The sequence below is a fragment of the Rhinichthys klamathensis genome, unplaced genomic scaffold, assembly GCF_029890125.1.
Source record: "Rhinichthys klamathensis goyatoka isolate OS25496 unplaced genomic scaffold, OSU_Roscu_1.1 h1tg000011l_1, whole genome shotgun sequence".
Taxonomy (NCBI): Eukaryota; Metazoa; Chordata; class Actinopteri; order Cypriniformes; family Leuciscidae; genus Rhinichthys; species Rhinichthys klamathensis.
The window spans coordinates 3,228,498-3,251,296 of NW_026606564.1; positions in this window are offsets into that span (position 1 = coordinate 3,228,498).

Sequence of the window (22,799 nt, forward strand, 5' to 3'; positions counted from 1 at the left end):
AAAAGTCTGGTCGTACTGTGCCTTTCATTCAAAAGTTGTATTTTCGACTGGATAAGAATTTAAAAGTATATTAAAGTTTATCTATACTTACCTGTTCTGATTTATTTTCTTTATTGAATCATCAGTATCAATCCATTATGAGGTTTGACAATAGCAAAAATTCATTGCATTCAATGTGTTGTGTGGGTGTTTACACTGATTACAAGGTACTAAAATATCTTAATAAATACTCATTTTATTGACACATTCTTTAAAATCGGTTTTTAAACATTCACCCTTACTCCGGGACAGCATGGGACATAACCAAGGATTCAAAGAAAGAAAACCCAACAATTAAAGAAAGAAAACAAAACAAAATAAATCAACTATAAATAACCAAATCAATCAACAAAACAGGACAAATTAAATCAAAACCGAGGCAATCTTTAAACCATCAATTTGACACTCAGGCCGCTCTGGTTACCGGGGTTCTCGGGAGTGCTTGCGGTCCAATTCTTTCTCAGCGCCGTGTTTGTGTGGCGTCTTCCCCGCATGAGTTTGGTGCCTCACTTAAATTAGTCCGTGCTTGTCCCCCTTAAATATATGCAGTTCCTCCCCCCACCCCGTTTAACCAGAGCTCAATGCCACATCCACCCCCCACTTGTCAAATCATCGTCCCGATGATTCACTATGTACATTTCCTGACAACATCCTCAAAAATAACAACCTTAACCACCTCTCCTCACTCTTTTTAATTCATGCATCACTTGCAGCAAAAGCTCTAAGACTGTCTCCATTGCCCCAACTTCACTAGAAGGGGGTCTTAAGCCATCATTTAACCCTATGGGAATTGCTGCAGCTTCCATACCCTGCACCGATCGTGGCTCCCTAAAGGGATTACTATGCTGTCCAGCTCTGGCCCTCTGGGAGCGTCGAACAGTAGAGTCGGTCCCCGTGGTTATTGATTTCTCGTCATCTCTGGAAGCTACCTCTTCTGTACTCATTTCCCTTTCCACCCCCGAAGACAGGTGCTCTTGTACCACCAGTCGGAGCTCCTCCCAATCCTCCTCAGGCTCAGACTCTGACGGTGCCAGGCTTGTACTTGAGTCGGTCCCTTGATGCTCCCTTGACCACACAGGCTCCTTCTGCAGAGGTCCACAACGGCGTAGCTCCAAACGATGCACATTCTTTGGTGGACGCGATTGATCCACTGGAACTACCTTATACACCGCCTTGTCCGGGTCCAATCTTTCCAACACACAGTGAGGCAAATCCTCCCAAACATCCTGGATTTTATTTCTTCCTCTCACTCTGCGATTACGCAGATAAACCAAATCCCCTGGATTCAAACTGGAATCTTTGATCACCCCTTGTTGTCTTTGTCTCTGCTTGGCCATACTCTGCAACCGTCTCTGTGTCAGCCTATAAGCCTGTTGCAGTCTGTGCTGATGTTCAATCACCCAGGTCTCCACATTACCTTCTCCTTTCTTTTCCACTGTCCCACTCCTCAACCAATGGTCAATTGGTAGGTCAGGGCTCCTGCCGAACATTAAAAAGAATGGGGAAAATCCAGTCGTAGCATTTTCAGTAGTATTATATGCAAACAATACTTCATGCAAGTACTCATCCCATCTCCTTTTCTTTTCGGAAGGAAGGGCCCTGAGGAGATCATGTAAAGTCCTATTAAAACGTTCACACTGCCCGTTACCTTGGGGGTGAAATGCTGTTGTTCGGCTCTTCTGTATGCCATACATTCTACACAACTGCTGCACAACTTCAGCCTCAAAGCACCGTCCTTGGTCAGAATGAATCCGGGCTGGGACTCCGTATCGATGAATCCACTCCTTGACCAGCACCTTTGCCACTGTTATGGCCCTCTGATCAGCTGTAGGTACAGCTACTGTGAATTTAGAAAATACATCCGTTATAACAAGCACATTTTCTTTTCCACTCTGGGAACGTTCCAGCAACGTAAAATCCAATGCCACAACCTCCAAGGGTTTAGATGCTTGAATGCAATTCATCGCTGTTTTTACTTTAGGCTGAACATCCTTAGACACAATACATCGAAGACAATGTTTGCAGAACTCCTGAACATCCTGGTACATCCCGGGCCAATAAAAGCGTTGACGTACTAGCTTAAACGTTCGGTCAATCCCCTGATGACCTTGATGGTCATGCAGCTGACCCAGGACTTCCTGCTTTAAGACTTGAGGTAAGAGAAGCTGTTTTACCCAGCCCCCTCTAGCATCTGCAATGACTCTATAAAAGATGCCTTCATGAGCTTCCACTTTATCCCACTGTCTTAACAGCTCCAGTGCGTCTTTTGACTCCTCTTTTCTTTCTTTCTTACCTGGCCCTTCCCCCTTACTCCAGTAGAACTTGAACCGTGAAATAGCTGGATCCTGTCCTTGCCAGCTTTGCAGATCTTGTGTCTGAAATTCAGGGAAAACAGAAATAACATCCACTGTAGTTACAGACTGAGGCAAAATACTCCCATTGTCTCCATCCTCCAGTCCACAACCACCATTGAATGTGGGGGTCACTTCTTCTGACACGGCCAGCTGTCGTCCTCCTACCGACTTTTGTCGAGACAAGGCGTCGGCATTTCCATTCTTCTTCCCAGGACGGTACAAAATTTCAAAATCGAACATGGCCAACTGCGAAGCCCATCGCTGCTCCACAGCCCCCAATTTGGCAGTCTTCAAATGACTCAGAGGATTATTATCTGTAAACACTGTAAACTTATTACCAATTAAATAGTCCCGAAATTTCTCCGTTACTGCCCATTTAAGGGCCAGAAACTCCAGCTTCATTGTACTGTAATTATCCATATTACGCTCCGACTCCCTCAGACCTCTACTAGCATAGGCCACTGGCCTCCGCTTACCTCCCACGTCCTGGGAGAGCACCGCTCCGAGTCCTGTATGACTGGCATCTATTTCCAGAAAAAAAGGCTTAGTGAAATCAGCATAAGCTAACACAGGAGCAGATGTTAATTTCCTTTTCAGTGTTTGGAAAGCTTCTTCACATTTGTCATCCCACCTCTGTCTGAATTGTTCACTAGTGAAATATACTCTTTTCTTCTGCTTCTTACCCTTTGGTATTTCCCCAATAGCAGCCAACTGATGTAGTGGTGCTGCAATCCTGGCGAATCCTTGCACAAAACGTCTGTAATAGCTTGCAAATCCCAAAAAAGATCTAAGCTCCTTTGCGGTCTGAGGTTTCGCCCACTCTGCTACTGCTTGAATCTTCTCAGGGTCTGTTGCCACCCCCTCACTAGAAATGACATGACCCAAGTAACGTACCTCTTGTTGAAAAAAACAGCATTTACTGAGCTTAACTTTGAGACCATGATGCTGAAATCGTTGCAAGACTTTCTCCAACCTCTCCAGGTGTTGCTCCACTGTTGACGAAAACACAATCACATCATCCAAATACAAGAGCACTGACTGAAAACTTTCATCACTGAATATACGTTCCATCAGACGCTGGAAAGTACTTGGCCCATTGGACAAACCATATGGTAAACGATTATATTCAAACAGGCCAAACGGCGTACAAAAAGCAGTCTTTTGTTTATCCTTTTCTGCCACTGCCACTTGATTGTATCCGCTTGCCAGGTCCAGAGTGGAAAACCAACGCGCTCCACTCAACGCATCTAAAGATTCTTCAATTCTAGGCAGTGGATATGAATCTCTTCTGGTTTTAGCATTCAACTGCCTATAATCCACACACATCCGAATTGATCCATCCTTCTTCTTTACAATCACAATCGGTGACGAATATGGGCTGCAGCTTTCCCTAATTACATTTTGCTCTAAAAGTACTTTAATATGAGCTTTAACCTCCTCATATTGAGTAGGGGGCAACCTTCTATACCTTTGACAAACTGGAGCATCGTCTACCAATGGGATCTGATGTTCAATCAAATCAGTATACCCCACCTCCCCACTTCCTTCAACAAACACAGAGGCATATTTATTCAATAATCTCCTAGCCTTTCCTTCATGTTCCACATTCAACAGAGGAAAATTAAGGGTCCGAACTTGTTGAGCGGCTGTTACCCCTGACTGTGACACATTACTTTGCTCAATAAAAACCGTACAATTTTGTTCTTCCTGTACTGGGGTAAACTGAATATCGAGATCCCCTCCACTGACCACCACTTCAGCCCTGTGTACAGACGCTAGTCGAACATGTGGGTACAAAATAACCTCACTAGTCCCCACATTCATAATTGGGACTAGCAACTGTCCTTTTTCTGGGGACACTATTGAACCTATAATTAAAAGGTCTGCTGGTAAACTCCCCTCACTCTCTATCAGAGGCTCTAAAAGCAAAGACTCATTTGGCATGAGTCTAGTATACCCACTCGCTGCACACACCAATTGAAGCGTACCTGCGGGCACCTTGACTGGACTTTGGGCCAACAGGTTCACAAAAGACTGATTTTGTGTATCGTACAATTGACAGATTTCCAACGCCCGTTTCAAAGAAGCCTCACATTGCTGCATCATAGAACTTTTTGAATATTGGGACCCAAATTCCTGCTTCAAAAGGTCATGACAATTTTGAATTACATTCATACCGATTAAACCAGGAACCAGTTTCTTTCTCTCCCTTGTCTCTGTGTCAAATGTGTCTTTCACCACCAACACCCCCTGTTTTGGAAGAATTTGGTCAAGGATATTAACATCTAGCTCTAGATAACCCACATATGGGATATCGAGGCCGTTTGCTGCTTTTAACACCAGCCAACCACACTCTTTCAATGCATCTACATCCTTTCCTGCAATGTGCTGTTTAAAAAAACTCTCAGTTATCATGGAAACCATAGAGCCAGTGTCAATCAAGCTATTTATTTTAACACCCCCCATCTTCACAATAGTGACTGGACATTGCCCCACCAATTGCTTGAAAATTTCGGGGCTAGTTCCTTGAACCACAGAGCCAGGTAACCCCTCGCTTACTGTGTGGCTCTCCACAGCAAGGGGTGTTAGTTTAACGGCCCAGGCCTTTGGGCTTGGGGATTGGATACGTCATCCGCAGGGTGTCTCTGCTGCCCCCATACTTGACTGGGGTTCACAATCTCACTACAATAACGCCCAATATGTCCCACTTTCTGACACTTGAAACAAATAGGCTGTCCCGAAGGATCAAAGGAATACAATCTTCGTGACACTCCCCGCTGCTGCCTATTAAAGGCTTGCCAATTGGACATTTTCTCAGTTAAATCACTTAATTGCTTTTGCTGACTTTTCACCATACCAAACAGCTCTACTAACATTGGATCTGTACTCTGTTTTGCAATCACTGCTTCACTATCTATAGTACTGAGATTCTCAGACCCAAACGATGTTTCAGAAACCCTCACCCCATCACCAGCCCACTCAACAGCTTCTTTCCGAACATCAAGGAATGTTAAGCTTGGATTCTGTCTTATCATTCTTTTTAACTCTCTACAGAGTTCTTTACTTCTCACATTCTCTGCAAACTGATCCCTAAGCATTACATCCTCTTCGGACACACCCCTTGGGTTACAACTTTTTAGTTCTTTTAACAAAGCCATTAATGCATGTGAAAACTCAATTAGGGTTTCAGTTTTTCCTTGTTGCCTTTCAAAAAACTGTCTCTGCAATGCAGTAAATGATTGAGCACTTCCAAATACTTCAAGCAAAGCCTCAAAAATCCCCTCTGGCTTGGACCGTGTTTCCTTAGATCTATACTTAATTTCTTGTTTTGCCTCCCCATCTAGATGTTCCCAAATGTAATCAACTGCCTGGTCTGATGTAAAGTTACGGGCCCTAAATACACTTTTCAGGTCCTCAATCCAATCACTCAGAGGTACACTTGAAGATTTACCAGTATAAACTTTACATCTCTTCTCTCTGGGAACATAAACCACCTCTACCTTTGTTGTGCTTCGTTCTTGCCGCACAGTCCCAGTGTCCATTACAGTACCCTTTGACAGTTTCTCGTTCTCAATAGCCAGTCTATCCTTCTCTTCTTTCTCCCGCGCTAGTCTCCTCCTTAGATCTGCCAGCTGATCCTGAAGCTCCTCCATTATGATCCTCTGTGGTCCTTGGCCCTTCTTTACCGATCGTCTCCGTCTTCACCACGGTTTTGATTCAATTTGTCCTCAAGAACAAAAAAACAAACAAACAAAAAAACAAAGAAACAACAACAGAGAAAAAATAAAAAATAAAAAGGAATACACCTAAATTAGGGATCCCACCTCGTCGCCATAATTCTGTTGTGTGGGTGTTTACACTGATTACAAGGTACTAAAATATCTTAATAAATACTCATTTTATTGACACATTCTTTAAAATCGGTTTTTAAACATTCACCCTTACTCCGGGACAGCATGGGACATAACCAAGGATTCAAAGAAAGAAAACCCAACAATTAAAGAAAGAAAACAAAACAAAATAAATCAACTATAAATAACCAAATCAATCAACAAAACAGGACAAATTAAATCAAAACCGAGGCAATCTTTAAACCATCAATTTGACACTCAGGCCGCTCTGGTTACCGGGGTTCTCGGGAGTGCTTGCGGTCCAATTCTTTCTCAGCGCCGTGTTTGTGTGGCGTCTTCCCCGCATGAGTTTGGTGCCTCACTTAAATTAGTCCGTGCTTGTCCCCCTTAAATATATGCAGTTCCTCCCCCCACCCCGTTTAACCAGAGCTCAATGCCACAAATGCATTATTTTGATTCCTGAGGTAATAAATTATCGGTGTGTGTGTGTGTGTGTGTTTCCTGGTAAACCGTAATTGGGGACAAATTGTCCCGACAAAGATGGCAATATCCGAAATGTTGGGAAATGTTTTTGACCCCATGAGGAAAAGGGCTTATAAATCATACTAATGCTGTAGATCGTTTGCTTTGTTCCGAAACAAGGATTACAATTGTTACAATGTTGCGATTTCTCCTTGGTTAGGTTCGCTTTCACAAAGCACTAAATGGACCAAAATGAGTTAATACGAGTCACGTACTCATTGGTACAGCTGTTGGGCAGCTGTTCTACAATATGTGCGTCTCACCAAATTTCATCTACGATTCATATTGAGAGTCATTGGCAAAACAAATACTGCTGCTTTTCATACAAGGTACGTGTTTGCCTATTATATATTGTGATACAGCCTGGTTTTTTGATCCGTTGGCTCGTTCAGGCGATCTCAGGCCGATTATTTTGTTGCGGATCCAAGCGAGATTGGCTTGTATGCAAAAACTAACCGAACTAAGACCGTGTGTCCACCAAAGCGTTTTTTGAAAACGCAAGGCGCTCTGCTGAAATAAATGCACAAGGTTCTGAAACAAATGCTCCAAAATGAGCCAGGTGTGAAACGCACTAAATGACGTTTTTTAAAATATGTAAAAATCCAGAAAGTTTTCTGTGATGGGTAGTTTTAGGGTTAGGAGATAGAATATACAGTTTGAACAGTATAAAAATAATTTTGTCTATGGAATGTCCCCATAAAACATGAAAACCCAACATGTGTGTGTCTGAGGACTTCCATATGGTTTCTTCTGGAAAAAAAGCCAACGCACCTATCCTGAGCAGGAGCCACAGAGAAGTGTGAGAAGACTGCTATAGACCCTTTTTCAGTTTAGTCATTCAGCTTCAACAGCATGTGAAATTGCTTAAGGATAACCTGAGTTCAAGAATTATTGTCTGGTAAAGCATTACTTTTGTTGGACAACATACTGTAAATAAATATAAAGTGTTTGCCGTTTGGGTTGATCGCATAAGTCATTTATATGATGGCCTGAAGCTGGAGTCGAGGTTTGCCCTCCTTTAAACGCGTTCTGGTGATGAATGGAGCGACTCTGAGCTAAAGTTAAACACATTCACCCATGGCATCCTAAATATAGATTTCTTCCTCTGGTTGCAAAACCCACAGCAAGGATTAGAGAATACAGAGTCAGCGCCATTCTGACAGTTCTCGAAATCTAGTGAAGAGGGGAAAATCGAGGGTAAAAAAAAAAAAGACATCCAATGCCCTGAAACCGTTCATATTATTCACCCGTTTCATACACTCCAGGCTAAACAAAAAGAAAGTTTCAGGCTGCCCAAGGGTTGAGGAAAGTGGAAAAAGTACATGTGCCCCAGTGTCAGAAATGTCTTAGAAAACTTTGATTTGAAAGCAAAATTTGTGATTTGAAGGGCCCTTTTTTTCAAACTAGCCTATATAAAAGCATAGGCTACTACTGGTTCTGTCAAATGCTTCAATTAAATAATTTAACTGAAATATTTATATAATCATATCCATATTAAATCATATGAAGCCACTAAGGGGACATGGTGGTGGAAAAAAATATGAGATGGGATGGGAGGAAAAATAAGTCAATGGTTTTGCTTTCCCCTGAGAAACTTTGCGTTCCATTTTGCAAAACATTTCTGATTATTATTGAAAACGTCTCAGGTTACTACTGTAACCATAGTTCCCTGAGAAAGGGAACGAGACGATGCGTCATCGACGCTTTGGGAACGCCCCCAGCGTAAATGCGTCTGAGCATCAATGTCAACTAGTCCAATGGAAAGAATGAGCGTCACGGGCGGGTGACGTCATGACCAGGAAGGCATAAGAGCACATCCGGTGAAACGCGGCATTAGCTTCAAAAAGTCGAAGCAAGCCGATCACAGGGATGCAGGAAGTATGGCAGGGTGACGCATCGTCTCGTTCCCTTTCTCAGGGAACTATGGTTACAGTAGTAACCTGAGACGTTCCCTTTCGAGGGAACTCGCGATGCGTCATCGACGCTTTGGGAACGAGAATACCCAAAACGCCAGAATTCCAAGTACCTGAGTGTCAGTCTGTTGGAACTAAGCACTAAGCACCTGAGAACCTGGGGCAGCATCCAGGTCTAAGCTGTAAAACCTAACGAATGTGAGCGGTGAGGACCAGCCTGCCGCATCACAAACGTCTTGGAGAGAAACCCCAAATAACAAGGCTTTAGAGGCCGCCATACCCCTCGTAGAGTGAGCTCTGACCACCAAGGGACACGGATGGTCAGAGTACTCGTATGCAAGTGAAATAGCCTCGACTATCCACTTACTAACCGTCTGTTTAGAAGCAGGAAGACCCTTCTTAGGTGATCCAAAGCAAATAAATAACTGGTCGGACTTCCTCATTGAAGATGTCCGATGAACATAAGTATCCAGTGCTCGCACTGGACACAAGAGGTTCAGCCTTTCCTGGTCCGCAGATGTAAAAGGAGGAGGACAGAAAGCCTGCAGCACAATAGGCCTCGGAATCAAGGTCAGCACCTTAGGGACGAATCCCTGTTTCGGATATAAGAATGCCTTGACCATCCCCGGTGCAAACTCAGGGCAGGTGGGGGAAACCGAAAGGGCCTGAAGGTCTCCAACTCTCTTAAGGGAAGAAATAGCTAGCAGAAAGATAGTCTTGAGGGTAAGAAATTTCTCTGAAACCGAATCTAAGGGCTCGAACGGAGCCCTAGACAGGCCTTCTAGTACTATAGCAAGATCCCAAGCTGGCACCTTAGTGCGAGTTGCAGGCCTCAGCCTCAATGTGCCACGAAGGAAACGTGTAATCAGGGGGTCTCGACCCAACGATGTACCCCCCACCAGGGCGTGGTAAGCCGCAATGGCCGCCACGTAGACCTTGAGCGTGGAAGGACATAGAACTGGATCCCACTGATGTCGGTGACACCATACCGAAAAAACTCTCCATTTAAGCGCATAAAGTTTCCTAGTAGCTGGAGCTCTGGAGCTTAGGATGGTCTCAGCAGCCTCAGCTGAGAAACCACTCTCTATGAGTTGGGCCCCCTCAGAGGCCAAACCCACAGGTTCCAAATCTCTGGTCGAGGGGGAAATATTGTGCCCCCGGCCTGAGACAGAAGGTCTCTCCTGATCGGGATCTCCAAGGGAGGACCGTCTAAGAGATGGATCAGGTCCGCAAACCAGATCCGACTCGGCCAGCATGGTGCTACAAGCAGTAGGCTTATTCCGTACTGGCGGACTCGTTCCAGAACTCCTGGGAGCAGAGCAACAGGGGGAAATGCGTACAGACATAGCCTCGGCCACGTCTGCACCATAGCATCCAGCCCCAGGGGGGCTGGGTGAGTAAGGGAGAACCAAAGTGGACAGTGCGTCGTATGCTGAGACGCAAACAGATCCACCTCTGCTTGGCCGTAAAACTCCCAAATTTTCTCCACCGCCTCGGGGTGGAGTCTCCAGTCCCCTGGCCTCAGCTCCTGCCTCGACAGGATGTCTGCCCCCATATTCTGGTCCCCAGGAATATACACTGCCCTCAGGGAGAGTACCTTCCCCAGAGACCACAGGAGGATCTGGTGCGCCAGTTTGCAAAGCGGACGCGACCGCAGACCACCCTGACGGTTCAGATAAGAGACCACTGATGTGTTGTCTGTTCGTACAAGCACATGATGGCCCCTCAGGTCTGGGAGAAACTGTCTCAATGCATTGAAGACAGCCATCATCTCCAGGCAATTGATGTGCCACGAAAGATGATGACTTTTCCACAGACCCTGAACCGAGCGGCCTTCCATTACCGCTCCCCAGCCGGTGAGGGAAGCATCTGTCGAGATCGTAACACGATGGCAAAGAGCTCCCAATACCGGACCCTGGGTTAAGAACCAATGTTTCCTCCATATAATTAAGGCACGAAGGCACCGCCGCGTGACCTTGATCATACGAAGTGGGTTTCCCCTCGGGGAGAACCCTCTGGTCCTTAGCCACCACTGTAAAGGTCTCATGTACAGCAGGCCAAAAGGTATCACGTTGGACGCTGCCGCCAAGAGACCCAACAGTCTCTCGAACTGTTTCACAGTGCGTGACTGGCCTAGCTTTAGCTCTTTGGTGGCTGTCAGGATAGCAGCTACACGAACGGGCGATAGAGTGGCCCGCATCGTCACTGAATCCCATACCACACCAAGGAAAGTGGTTCTCTGTACTGGAGAAAGAACACTCTTCTTGGCATTGAGCCTCAACCCCAACATCTGCATATGAGCGAGAACGACACCTCGGTGCCGAACCGCCAACTGCTCTGATTCCGCCAGAATCAGCCAGTCGTCGATGTAGTTCAGAATACGTATGCCCTGAAGCCTGAGAGGGGCTAGAGCTGCATCCACGCATTTCGTGAACGTGCGGGGTGATAAAGCTAGACCGAAAGGAAGAACCCGATATCGGTATTCTTTGCCCCCGAAAGAAAACCTTAGGAAATTCCTGTGCTGAGGGAGGATGGAAATATGGAAGTAAGTGTCCTTCAGATCTATCGTGACAAACCAGTCCTCGGACCTGATTTGAGTCACGATCTGTTTGAGTGTCAGCATCTTGAACTTGAGTTTCTGTACTGAACGATTCAACAGACGAAGATCTAAAATGGGACGCAACCAGGGTTCTAAATGAACACCCGCCAACCCGCCAAATGCGGGTTAAAATTCATTTTGGCGGGTGTTAATAAAAACTTACTAGCCAGTTTGGCCGGTGATGCATAAGGTTCTGTTCTCGGTCATTTATCCCCCTGGCAGTACTTCCTACATTTCCCATAAACACTGTGCCGTAATGCTACGTGATGACGTTTCATACGCCCATTGGCTGCGCGCAGTTTGCAGTGAAACCAGCGCGAGAAATGATCATGGAAACAAACGGAGCGTACGCGTCCGTCCACCAGAAAACACAAGGAAGATGAAGAACGAGCCAGAGCAGGGAGCAGACTGAAAGAGGAGGGAGCTAGTAAAGTAGCTAAAGTAAAAAGTTAAGATTAAACTAAATGCGGCGGTGGTTGGTACAGACTTCTGGGTTTAAATTTAAATGTCGTTTAACGAGAGATAGCCTACGTTATTTTTTTTAAGTTTAAGGTTTTTGTCATTATTTCTTACAAGCTTATACATTAGGCAATAGCCTATACACAACAAGCTTACTATATATCTTAAGGTTTTCTTTTAGTTGAAAACATTAACTAATATGTGTAAACAAAAAAAGCATTTAAGCTCAGGCAGCGCAAACGGGAAAAAAAAGAAAAAAAAAAAAGAAAAAAAAGCAGACTGCGCAGTTATCGTACAGAACGTAGCCTACATACTCGAGTCAGCATATGATTATCGTGTTTATATTGTTTCACGTTCATGTTGAGAAAAACAATAATATCCACATGCTCGAGTGAGAAAACGCGCTGCGCTGACACACAGGCGTTGCAGAGACGCGCGCGCGTGTGTGTGTGTGCAAAGTGAAGTAACAGCACTTTGCGTTTTCTGTTCTTAAACCTGTCTCCCTCAACGAAACTTAAAGGAAGCATATGTCAAAATCATTTTGCTACCAGAAGATATCGGGGTACAGCTGCTGACCTGCAGTCGTTAATGCAGTGATGGACAGCTGCTTCCTCAGTCGACTGCTGTTTCTTTGGATTTCATGTGATTTCTCATTGTGGTGGTGATATTATGATAATAATAATAATTAATAATTGATTAAACGTAATTCCATTTTGTAATAGGCTATCATTTTCATCGAAGTAATTCCAAACTTCGCGAGGCAGACAACGACATTATGTGATCAAAAACACAATCCACTTGTTAAATGCTCCACCCAGTGCATTTAATTATAACTGCGAAAAAAAATTGAAGAAAAAAAGTATTAGTATTAGTATTTTTTTTTTTTATAATAATTACAGAGCGAAAATTCGAATATTCGTGCACATCCCTAATAGAGATAGATTCCAAACTTGAAATGAAATGTTTGCACTTTCTGTCTTGTATTGTACTTTATATGTGTTTTTCATGCCAACAATGTTAATAAAATTATCAAATGCATTCAGTGGCACTCATAATTTCTCTTATTTTCACCGGAAAAAATTTGGCTAGTGGAAATTCTAAATGGCTGGTAACTTTAGAAAGTTACCAGCCACATTGGCTGGTGATCAAAAAAGTTAATTTAGAACCCTGGACGCAACCCCCCATCCTTTTTTGGAACAATGAAATAACGGCTGTAAAAACCCGACTCTCTGTCGGGTGAGTACACCTGTTCTATAGCTTCCTTTGCTAACAGGGCCTTTACCTCTTGCTCCATTACCAGAGCCTGCTCGGGATGCACCACTGTGGGCAGCACCCCGTTGTAACGAGGAGGACGAGAACCAAACTGGATTCTGTATCCTTTCTCTACAATCTGCAGGACCCAATGAGAAATATTCGGCAGAAGCTTCCACGCTGCCAGAAAATTTACTAAGGGAACCTCTCGAGGCTGGTCTCTGGTGTTATCGAGACAGCCAATTCCGGAGCCTGAAACATAATGGCAGGAACTACCTGAACTGGCCGCTCTAAAGCCCCCTCAGAGGGCGCGAAACCGATGCTGTGCCGCAGCATAGCATCAGCGACTCGCTGGAGACCGCTGCACCCTGAAGCACCGAGGGTGGCAGGGTTGGCAGAACGGGCTCGTGAGGACCCCGAAATGGAACGGGCACCGTATAATGAGGTGTACACCGCTCTATTTCGGTCGGGGCTGTCCTCACAGGCAGGGGCGTCATGCAAGCCAAATTTCTGGGGGGGCACAATCTGAGACGTTGCAATTGTTTTCTGACGGGTGATATGGATCATGTTAGGAGGGGTCAGGGGGTTTCTCCCCCTGAAAATTTTTTAAATTCTGGCTGCTAAACACACCATTTCAATGCAGTTTGGGAGGGACAGAAATACCTTAACAGAGCTAGCAGCAACACTCCTCTATCTGATTCTGAGGACTAAGTTAAAGTATCTATTTTGTAAGTTTATGTAAAAGACAGGTTGATGAAAGAACTGTAAGCTCAAATTCAAAAGCTTTTGAAGTCTACTTCATTAAAAGCATGTTTACACACACACTTACTGTACACTTAGGCCTACTACACATGATTTTAAAAACAGTACCATTGCAGTTTTTATGTTATGATTTTAAATTGGTATGTGACCAAGAACGATCTTACATTAAAGGTAGTCTACATAAAGGTGCTGAGGTCTGACTTTGTGGTGCTCTGAAATTAAGTTATTTTAATATTAATATGTGATGAAGGACTTTGAAAGAAGTTTGACAGATTTCAGTGCTGAATAAGGTTAACACTACCCCGTTTATTTGAAAATGGTTAATATTTGACAGAAATGTAAAAAAGTAATCAAATCACATGCAATATGTATAGTGATCTGTATAACAACTATGCTGTAGGGATTTGGGGGGGTAGTCCTACTATGATATTAGACTACATTAAAAGATAATGAATTTCAAACCTGAACCAAACATATTTTTTAATTCAAAGATCTAAGTCTGTCATTAGTCTTTAGTCTGCCAAAAAAAAAAAAACATTAAAATCATGAACTCAAATGTCATTGTGAAAAAAAAAAGTGTTACTGTTGTAACAGTGTGTAGGCTAAATCAGACCTTTCAGGCTATAGCCTAACGCTAATAAGCCTTATGGCAAAATTAGTATTACAACTAAATTGTCGGTCATTAAATAGGAAAACTAAATATTTTTGTAGATGATTTGCTTTGTGTAGGCCTAACCCGACATCAGACATTATAAGGCCCGGACGAAGTTTTTTTTTTTTTGCACACAGTGACGCGACCAATCAATCACTCCTTTAATGCGGCATTCACACCAGACGCGAATAGCGCGTCAAATTCGCACCTACCGCGTCTAGTTATAGCCTACGCGTGAACACTTTGAATCCATTCGCGCGTCAAGAGCAAATGACGCGCGTAAAAAAACTAAAGTTTAGACTGGCTGCCTGCACATTCACTGTCCTCGCGGCTGCGGCTGCTGCAATTGGAAGGGGCTGGCTGCAGGACGACTCAACTTCCACGGACAGTTTTTAATATTTTATATCAAGATTTTGCTTTAGTATAATTTTCGGGACAATTAAGGCCGGTTTCGGGATTCGGGACAACAGCTTAGATTTGGGGACTGTCCCGAATTTTTCGGGACTTCTGGTCACCCTTGGGAGGAAAAATCTGAGGGGGCACGTGCCCCCTCACTTTGAATGGACATGACGCCACTGCTCACAGGCCTGATGCATGAACATCAGGACCTTTTTTTTTTCTGAGCCGAAGTCTTCTTCGCCTGAAGAGCGGTCCTCAGATCCGGCTTCGACTTAGAAGACTTCGGCTGAGAGGGTTGCGTCTGTCTCCAGTTTCCACGTGGAGGTGCACGAGACGCAACACTCTCTTTCTGATGCACACGATATGATGAGCTTGATGGCTGGGGCTGCTCACGCCCAGCAGCCCCAGGGGGCTGGACACGGCGAGGGATAAACTTTTTGAAAGCGTCCGCTTGCTTCTTTGATTCCTGAAATCTCTCGACGACCGTGTGGACTGCGTCACCAAAGAAACCAGAAGGTTCAAGTGGAGCATCTTACAAAAAAGCACGATCTTTTTCTTTAATCTCCGAAAGATTCAACCATAAATGTCTCTCAGTAGCAACCAAAGCTGCCATAGACCCCCCAATTGCTCTGGCGGTCTCTTTAGTAGCCCTGAGAGAAAGATCGGTAGCCCGACGAAGTTCTCGAATATCGTCATGACTAACTCCCTCACTATTATCCAGATCCCCCAGCAGGTCAGCTTGATAAGCCTGAAGCACTGCCATAGTATGCAGACATGCTCCAGCTTGACCTGCTGCCGTATAAGCTTTGCCCACTAACACCGACGTGGCTTTGAGCGGTCTAGTGGGCAAAGCCGAGGCTTCCAGAGACGATGCGAGACCAGGGGAAAGATAGCTGGCTAAATTCTGTTCCGCCTGGGGCATCGCCTCATAACCATACTCTTTCAGCCCTCTAATTCTTGAATAAATATTAACTTGAGGGCTGAAAAGTCGTGATGAGTATGGCTTATTCCATGATTTAGAAATCTCATTGTGAAGATCAGGAAAAAATGGAAGCCCTCGTGGTGGAGATGAAGCAGTAGAAGATAAAAAGCGCTAATCTAATTTACTCTTAGGACGAGCGCCCCTATTATCAGATGGCCATTCAATCTTTAATTTATCTACAGCCCGCGACATAACATCCACCAGCTCATCATATGCTGGGGAAATAAATTGTGAATCTCTTTACCCCATGTGTGTGCTTTCACTCTCCAAACTCATAGCATCGACCTCCTCGGAGGAAGAGCAATGAAGTAATGGAGGGCTCTCTCCCCGGGCGGAAGAAACCGCAGAACGTGCCCTCGGACCCGTCTCCAACCCCTCCGAAAAATCCTTTTGCGATCCCCAGGAATGCATTCTCCGCGCTGCCTCGGCAGACGCGGGTCCTGATCCCTGCGGATCGCGAGCCTGCCCACTCTCTTTATCAAAGAGTGACAGGCGAGAGCGGAGCATGCGAAGCGGTAACATCTCACAATGCTGGCACTCAGCCCCCTCGAAGGCTGAGACCGCATGCTCCACTCCCAAACAAATGACACAAAGCTCGTGTGTGTCCCCACCCGTTAAATAACGCGGGCAGGGAGAAGCACACTGTTTGTACACTTGTTTAGTTTTCATCCTTTTCCGCAACAGACAACAGTAAATAGACAGAGACAAAATGACACAGATCGCTTGCTGAGACACAGAAGCTAATGCCGCGTTTCACCGGATGTGCTCTTATGCCTTCCTGGTCATGACGTCACCCGCCCGTGACGCTCATTCTTTCCATTGGACTAGTTGACATTGATGCTCAGACGCATTCACGCTGGGGGCGTTCCCAAAGCGTCGATGACGCATCGCGAGTTCCCTCGAAAGGGAACAGTTGTGCTGATTACTATTTTAATGGAAACCACCAGGATACTTTTTTTTCAGAATTGTTAATGTATAGAAAGTTCAATGAACCACATTTATTAGAAATAGAAATGTTTGGTAGCTTTATAAATACATTGCTGAATTAATTCTTTGGATGGATGAATGGAAGGAAGGAAATTTTGAACCATAGTGTATTTTGCTGACAGCAAAAGACAGACAGACACTTTTATATTCACATTTTAAATATAAATGTAAGTGTGACTACCAGCTTTACACCCAGCCTGTGCCTGACCTGTGCCTAGTTTTACCATGCATGTCCTCATCCACATATCATTTGCATATGCATATTCATCCACGTGATACCATGTTTAATGGTTCAAGACATTAGGAAAATATGAGATATATGTGCCATAAAATTGCTAAAAATCATTTAGTAGCCTATCCTTGCCTTGTTTTTGAATAAATAATATTAATGAGAATGGCATATTTAATCTAAATGTGTATATCAGATGTAAAACATAGTTTAAATCATTCTTTTTTTAATTTAAACTGTATTGTAAACATGCACTGTATTTATGATTAGGACTCATAATGAAGATTTAATAGTGGTTTTTCCTTCATCTGCCGTCAGTCCCTCAGCTCACCATCAGTGTCGCCAAACTGCTCCGTCTCCAAAATGTTCGTGCAGGTGCGCTAATTTTCCCCTCAAGTTTGTTTTTATAAATCACAACTCTTTACGCTTACTTCACGTACGCCTCTTTCAGGTCCTGTTTTGTGCGTACGGAATGGTTATAAATGAGGCCCCTGTTCTTTTTAGGAAAGATGAGGTGTTCTACCACGTCTTTAGGAGAGAAGCAGAGAGGAAGAAAGGAACATTTCCTCTGAATATAATTAGATTAGTATTCCTCTGAATGATCTGAATATAATGTACATAATATAATGAGCATAAGTTCAGTCATTATTTCACTGGCACGACGGTGTGAAACTACAAGTCAAGACACCGGTCATGACCTCAGAGGCACCGCACAGTCTGAGCACAGTTTAAAACATGCTGTAGTCTTTATTTTTATCTGATGGGGATGCAGAATAGTCAAGGTAGGGCAACATATTCGCCAATGTGAAATGAAGCTTCACAGGTTGTGGAGACTGTTACGGTTGGCTGCCACTTCCGTTGTGTAATTAATAACCTCTTTATGTGATGAAAAGACTGAAGTTTAAGTCATTTTCAAATCAAATTAAAACCAACTTGACATTTGAAGTATGTCTGATGTTTGTCTGTCAGGGCAAACTCACACTACAGGACTGTAAGACGAATTGCTGTGGTGCTCAAACCACACAAGAAGGTTTCTTGCCATATGTTGTCATCTTGTCATAGCAACATATTGTCATATACTACACAACGCTGACGAGGTGCACAACTATGACATTTGGTCAAAAGGGAAATCCCAATCAACAGCGAAAAAAACGTTTTCTCACATAAATTCACAGTGATGATGAGATTTTCCCGTTAATACCATCTGCACTGTGATTGGCTGGATTAGTTGCACCTTGTTGTTGAATTAGCCACACAAGATCCAACCCGATCTCACTGCAATTCGTACGTATTTGGTGTCAAGGGCGTATTTTGGTAGGTGTCAAGGGCACTGTATTACAATGGTTTGCTTCCTACCTCGAAAAGAGGACTTTTTCTGTAAATTTAGGAAATTGTTCCTCGTCATCTGCGCCTGTTTTATTTGGAGTGCCCCAGGGATCTATTTTGGGACCTTTATTGTTTTCCCTTTATATGCTCCCCTTGGCCCTCATTTTTCAGAAGTATAACATTTCATATCACTGCTATGCAGATGATTCTCAGCTTTACCTTCCAGTAAGGCTTGACAACACTGCTTCATTTGATGTGTTATTGGAATGTGTAGATGATATTAAGAGGTGGATGACAAATAATTTTCTGCAGTTAAATGAGGATAAAACAGAGGTTTTAATTCTGGGTTGTCCGGCAAATTCCACTCCTGCTCTGAAAGCCCAGTTAGGTCCTCTCTCAAACAAAGTATGCAATTTATGCAAACAAATCAAAAACCTTGGAGTGATCTTTGACTCTTCACTATTTTTTGACAAACAAATTAGTGCTGTTATTAGAGGAAGCTTTTTCCATTTAAGATCAATTGCAAAGTTGAAGAATGTTCTTTCAAGCAAAGATTTAGAAGTTGCAATTCATGCCTTTGTAACATCACGATTAGACTACTGCAACTCTCTTTATTGTGGTCTTCCTTAATCTACACTATCGCGATTACAAATTGTTCAAAATGCGGCTGCAAGACTTTTGACTGGGTCTAAAAAGAGGGATCATATTTCTCCTGTTTTGGCATCCCTTCACTGGCTTCCCATTAAGTCTAGAGTTGATTTTAAGATCCTTATGTTTGTCTATAAGGCGTTGTCTGGCTGTGCACCAAGGTACATTTGTGACCTTATTGTGCCATACTGTCCTGCTAGGGCACTTCGATCGTCAAATCATTTGCTTTTAAATGTGTCACGATGTCACTACAAATTAAAAGGTGATCGGGCTTTTTCTGTCGCTGGGCCCAAGCTTTGGAATGCTCTTCCTTATCATGTGAGGTCTGCTCCTTCATTGGATATTTTTAAATCTACTCTGAAAACACATTTTTATTCTTTAGCTTTTGGAAATTTGTAATTGTTTTTATAGCGTAGTTCTGCTATGCACTATGTACAGCACTTTGGATCAATTTGTATTGTGTTAAATGTGCTTTATAAATAAAGGTTGTTGTTGTTGTTGTTGTTATTTATCTAATTCGTACCAATTCACATGACCTCACTTGTACGAATGCGAGTTTTACGAGTTGCCCAATTCGTATGAATTCGTACGAATGACCGCCCCTAAACCTACCCATCACCGGGGTTCAGATGAATCGTACGGAATTCGTACGAATTAGCCACCTTTTACTCACTTGTACGAATTGGTCGTGAGATAGCGTTGCAAGATCAGACGGCTCATACTTGACGAGCCTCAGCGACCGCAACGAGCACCGATTTGGCCGCGATCCGAGAGATTTCCAAGGTCTGCGATAGCAAAATCCAGCCAAAAGTCGTGTAATGTGAGCTTGCCTTGAGTGTGCATTGATTTTATTTGAATCGTGTTGCCTGGAGAAATCATCTGAAAAAAAATAGTCGTGTTCAGATTCTAAATTAGAACACATCTGCATCTTATGGTCAGAGGACTATCCAGCTGTCTGGGGTTAGATAAACTGTTTCATTATCTGAATGTTTGGTCAGGTTCACAAAGTAAACTTCATGAAATCAATTTGTAAGTGACAAATTTACAGCTGTGTATTATGTTATTCAGTCTCAGCGGGAAACTTTTGCACATCGCGGCCACTTTGTTGATGATTATGCAGACAGAAACATCACATCATAAATGTCAGCATGTACTCGAAAAAGCCACATGGCTGTAGTTTTATGAAATTTGAGCTGTAGGCACAGATGTTACAGCAATGGTTCACTGTAAATATGGGCAGCAGGAAAGAAGCAAATAAGGAACTTCTGCAGTGAAACTGCTGCTTTTTCTCTGTGAGGGGACGAAGGGGAAAGCTAAGATAAAAGAATTGAGATCTATGACTAGCAACGGAACTGACAGTACCAACAACTCCATAAGCAGCTCTATATATATACTGTCAAATCAGAACACACACAACCGTTGCTATAGCTGCCTTCTGTGACAGCATCCTATAGTAAGAATGAATGAATGAATGAATAATTTTTTGAATGAATGAATGAATAATTTATTTATTTTCTTTTCTTTTTCCTCTTCAGAACATGATCATTAGTAACAGAACATATTTTAACAAAAAATAATAAGAACATAATCTCAGCATGTTCAAAAGAAAAGAAAAAATATAGAAAAAAAAGGAGAAGGAAGAAGCTAACTTATATTTGCCTTCCCCTTTTATACATCTAGCTTTGAAACGGCTACTGTTTTCTCTTTACAAAGTATCATAATCTATCATTTTTGAAAAAAAAAAAACTTGATTATTTGCAGTACATTTATCTAAAAATAAATCATACAATACAATTATAAAATGAGAAAGAAAGACAAAAGTAATAAAAAGACACAAAATGTAATACTAACAATAATATAAATATTAATGAAATGGCAAGAAACAGACTGTATGGTAATTCAAATTAACCTCTTGAAGAGAAAATGAGACATTTGTCACCTTAATTCATATACTTTTCTAATATAGACATTTTAAACCTTCTTTTAAATTGCACAATATGATTGCTTTCCTTAATTATTACAGGTAAATTATTCCACAACCTCATAGACAAATATAAGCTCATAAATAACTGATTTGGACGCTGTACACAGGCATGAGCTCTAGCTGTGCATGCCAAGCGCACAAGACTCGCAAAGGATTTCAAAATAGGTGATGTGAGGAGATGGTCCTCACTGCAGTACACGAAATCCAGGGGGAGTACCACCTTACATATACCTAAACCTACCCATCTCCACCCCCTGATCCCTAACCCCACCCCTAAACCTACTAATCTCCACCCCCTCATCCCTAACCCCACCCCTAATCCTACCCATCTCCACCCCCTGATCCCTAACCCCACCACTAATCCTACCCATCTCCACCCCCTGATCCTTAACCCCACCCCTAATCCTACCCATCTCCACCCCCTGATCCCTAACCCCACCCCTAATCCTACCCATCTCCACCCCCTGATCCCTACCCCCACCCCTAAACCTACCCATCTCCACCCCCTGATCCCTAACCCCACCCCTAAACCTACCCATCTCCACCCCCTGATCCCTAACCCCACCCCTAATCCTACCCATCTCCACCCCCTGATCCCTACCCCCACCCCTAAACCTACCCATCTCCACCCCCTGATCCCTAACCCCACCCCTAAACCTACCCATCTCCACCCCCTGATCCCTAACCCCACCCCTAAACCTACCCATCTCCACCCCCTGATCCCTAACCCCACCCCTAAACCTACCCATCTACGTGAAATCTCACGGCCCACAGAGAAGGAAATGAATAGTTGAATAAAGTTGTTATTTTTTTTATTTTATTTTTCGCACAAATAGTATTCTCGTCGCTTGATAAACTTAAGATTGAGCCACTGTAGTCACTCGGACTATTTTAACGATGTCTTTCATAACTTTTGGGCCGGCCAGTTTCGATCCCTTAAGAAGCCTATGGAGGAGTGATCCAGCTCTCAGATTTAATCAAAAATATCTTAATTTGTGTTCCGAAGATGAACGAAAGTCTTACGGGGTTGGAACAACATAATTACTGACATAATTTTCATTTTCGGGTGAACTAACCCTTTAAGTTGGACTTAGCATTTGCTTGTCCACTCCTCACCTGTCACCTTTCTCAGTAACCTCAGTTTGGAGGTACTGGCTTGCTCCCTTTGGATTTGAGATAGCTCGCAAGCAACTCTTTAACCGGGGAATCCTCGCATATCACTGCTCACACTGCCCTCCACATGCAAATAGACTGCTCTCTATGAGCCTCTCAGGCTTATACATAACATTTCTGAGGCTATGTTGTGTATTCCCCTTCTGGGATTTCAGGCCAAGGATGGGGCTATCTAAATCTGAACTTCCTCATCTGAAGTCAGAAGCTTGTGGGATATTCCCTAAGTGCCTGTGGACACTAACCTGTGGAACAGAGCCCCTGTGCATCTCTTGCACATAGGATGTGGCCTTGGGTGTTGATGTGCTATGACTCCGGTTTGACCCGTGAAGTTACTTAAGTGCAATGCCCACTCTGTTGCATTCTCACAGCCTAGTAGGGCAGGCATTTTCTTCAGCATGGCTTAGTGGGTATTGCTTTCCCCATAGCGTCAACAACGCAGCATTGAATTTCCACTTAGAAAGGGAACCTCTCAGTTTGTGAATGCAAAGGGGAATGAGGGGAATCTCATTGGCATGCCTTCTTCAGACAAAAGAGTTGATGACTTGTAACTCAGGCGCCCTTTTATATTACCTGGTGCTCCGCATGTGACATCATAGACTGCTGTCTGACAATAATTGGTGGTTGTTTACACATGCTCAGACACCAGTCAGAATGCTGAGGGCGTTCCCC